This window comes from Echinops telfairi, unplaced genomic scaffold (assembly GCF_000313985.2).
Source record: "Echinops telfairi isolate 266 unplaced genomic scaffold, ASM31398v2 ScPeMD7_23;HRSCAF=83, whole genome shotgun sequence".
NCBI classification, from domain to species: Eukaryota; Metazoa; Chordata; class Mammalia; order Afrosoricida; family Tenrecidae; genus Echinops; species Echinops telfairi.
In genome coordinates, this window is record NW_022103920.1 from 5,471,775 (window position 1) to 5,475,538 (window position 3,764).

The window sequence follows — 3,764 nt, forward strand, 5'->3', positions numbered from 1 at the left end:
TGTAATTTTGCTACTGTTATGAATTGGGTGACCCCTATGAAAGGGTCATTCAACCCTCAATGGGATTGTGACCCACAGGTTGAGAACTGATAGTTTGGATCCTGTGTCAATCCATCTCATTGAGGACTGCCCTCTTGTTTGTTGACCTGGACTTTACCAAACTAGACGCAGACTTCTCACAATAAATTGTCTAAATATTAAAGAGAAAAGCAACGTGTATGCAGTTTAGAGTTTGGGACAGACAAAGCAAGCCTTCTCTGACTGCAGGATTCGGTGACTACTGGATTCTAGGCCCCTATGTCATCTTCTCGTGCATTGTGCTGAGAACACTGCAGTGAAGGGAAGACGAAATTGAAACAGGAAGCACAGGGATGTAGTAGGGTAAGGGATGTGTCACTGAATGGGTTGCAGTGAATGAGCTGGAACAAAGTGCATATGTACCATTGAATGCAAAACGGATGATCTGCTCTGAAAACCTTCACCTTGCTCACAATAAAAAGGGTTTTGGTCTTTTTAATTATGAGCTTGGAGTTTCTTGGCCTTCCAGATACCAAAGACAGCTATGATCACGTGAAAAGGACTTAGAAGTGTTATAAGTGAACTGAGAAGACACCCACACACACACTGGTCAAGGAAGGGACAAGTTGAACTTTAAAAACTGGGTGGTAACTTGAGTGAAATAGTAGTCCATACGAGGGAGAAGAGAAATGAAGGAGTGAGTGCAGTGCACACTTTCAGAGGGTTTGGTAAGTAGTTTAAACTGTTGAATACAAAGTAGATGATCTGAAGTATAAACCGCCTGCATGATTCACAATTAATAAATTGCTTAAAAATAAGTGGCATCACTTAAAAAACCTGAATATGTTTAAATCTATAAATTCATAAAGAAGTCTTTTAAAATATTAGTTGCCTTCTAAAGGCAATAGGGAAAAAATACGTTATTTGAAATCTGATCAAGGAAAGAATCTTTTTTTATTTTAAAAAACAGCATTTTATTCATTTGTTTTTATTTATTTTTTATGATCATTTTATTGGGGGCTCTTACAACTCTTGTGACAATCCATGCATCAATTGTATCCGACATATTCATACGTATATTCCATCACTCTTTTCTAGACATTTACTTTCCATTGAGCCTTTGGCATCAGCTCCTCTTTTTTTCCCCTCCCTCCTCCTCCTGCCCTCCAACCCTCATGGTCCCTTGATAGATGGTAGATTGTTAATTATTTTCAAATCTCACACCAACCACTGTCTCCCTTCCCCTCTTGTTTCTGCTGTTCTTCTCCTGGATTGGGGGTGGGGGGGTGGGTACGTGCCACTCGTTGTGATCAGTGCCCTCCCCAACTCTCCCCTCCTTCCCTCTACACTTTTGTTATCTCTGTTCCCATTTCTGTTCCTGGGTTCCATGTGTTGTGAGTTTTATCTCTTGCCTATACCTATGCACATGCTCTTGTCTAGTCTAGATTGCAAAGCAGCACTGAGGTCATGATAGCAGGTGTGTGTGAGGAGGCCTCAAGGGATCAGAGGTATATTGCGTGACCCATTAGTGCCCTACTGCACCCTGATTGACTCATCCCCTCCCTGCCACCCCTCTGTGGGGTGATGTTCCATTGTCCATAGATGGGTTTTGAGCCTACGCTCCAACCCCCCTCCCTTCTCACCAGTACATTTTTGCTTGTTAGTTTACTGTTTGTTGTGAGTCTTCTGATGCTCCTTTGTCAATCTCAATGACACCTCACAATTGCACCGGCTGATGTGCTTCATCCATGTGGGCTTGTTGCTTCACTGTTGAATGTGCTTGTTTAACTTCAAGCCTTTAAAACTTCAGACACTATATCTTTTAATCTGTCTTCACCACATCTACTTATGCACCCATTGTGTCTTCAGCGATCCTGTAGGGGGGGTGGGGGTGGGGGTAAGCATCACAGAATGCCAATTTGTTAGAACAAAGTGTTCTTGTATTGAGGGAAGTTATGTGCTGAGGCCCAAGGCCCATCTGCAGCTTCAGTGTATCGCCTTATAAACATATGTACATAGGCCAATACCACTACTGTTAATGTATTTACATAAGTGGACATCTCTGTTAATCTCCCTATCTATGCCTTTGCTTCCTAGAGCTTGCCTCTGTTTCCTTTTGCCTCCTCCTGCCCACCATCTCTTTCCCCCTTCTTCCCCCTCTCAGTGCTTCCTCTGCACCGGCTTGGTGTTGCTCTCATACTCACAGGATCTCCACCCTCTCCTAGATACTGGTTTTGATTTCCTAGTTGTTCCCCTGTCCATGATGCCATCAGATCACCACATCCTTCTCCCCACCTCCTCCTTTCCCCTTCCTTCAGAGTCATTGACCCCATTGCCTTCTCCCCGGGCTTCCCTTCCATGGTCCAACCCATATAATTAGGCAAACCTTCCATGTCTGAACAGTAAGAAAAGATACGGTTGAAGAAAGCAAAGGAAAGAGAAAAAGATGACAGAAAACAACAACAACAAAAATCCTACATAGGTCCAGGTCTGTTTGCTGGTCATGAGACCCTCCCCCCTGAGGCTCCTCAGGGGCTCTGGGGCTTGGCTTTACTCCAATTGCTGATCTGTTTTGCTCCATTCCCACACTGACTCCCCGCTATGTGTCCCCATTATTGTCCCCTTCTCCATATGCTCCAGTTAGGGGGCAACATGTCTTGAACTGTTGGTAGTCCCACAGTCCTCTCTGTGCCCCAGAAGCTCCATGCAGGGACCTCATCCTTCGGGCTTGGTGTGCCTATACGGAGTCTAGGCCGACTGCCCCTTTCTCTTTTTTCCTTCTTGATTTGCTTCCATCTGGGTATGGTAGGTCGGTCGGTTCTTTTCCCCAACCAGAAGGTCTGGTGTTTTTCTCTGTGGCACACACTTCCAGGGTGGAGGTCAGGCTGGTTCTGGTTGGGGCTGGCCCTGTAGTCCAGTCTTTTCGTGCATTCCTCCACGTGTTATGTTGCCCTCCTGGTTTGGTGCACCATGGTAGGGTCTGTATGCGCAGTCCAATTCTGTGGAGACACAACCAACCCCCTCCCCCTGGATGGATTAGTGTCCTGTACCCCCATATCATCATCTCAGTTTCTCCCCACCGCCATTCTCCCTCCTCCTTCCCCCTTCCCCCTTCTTTATGTTGGATTAACATGTCCCTCCCTGGGTTTGGTCAGACCTCCCCCTGACTGCCTATGTTTCCACCCATATATTTTGAGATAAGTGTCTTTTCTTCTATTCCTGCTGTGCTGATTGTACTTACCTCAGGGGACTCATATTATACTTGTCCCCGAGATTGGTTTACCTTGCTTAACATGATTCCTTCCAACTCTTCCCATGAAACGACGTGTTTTGGGTGATTGTCCATGCTTTTTAGTACTCCATTGTGTATATATGCCAGGGATTACTAATCCACTCGTCTATCAATGGAAATTTAGGTTGTTTCCAACTCTTTTTATTGTGAATTGTGCCACAATAAACATTGGAGCACAGATGACGGGTCGTGTTTTATTTCCTACCTCCTCTAGGTATATGCCCAATAGAGGGATGGCTGGTCATAAGGTAGATCAATTTCCATTTTCTTTAAATATCTCCAGATCACTTTCCATACTGGCTGTAAATATCCATACGACCCCAGCAGTGGGGTAAAGTTCCTATGTCACTATATCCCTTCCATCATTTGCTGCTCTATGATTTTCAAATTTGGGCTAACCTCAAAGGTGTTATATGGTATCTCATGGTTGTTTTAATTTGCATTTCTCTTATGG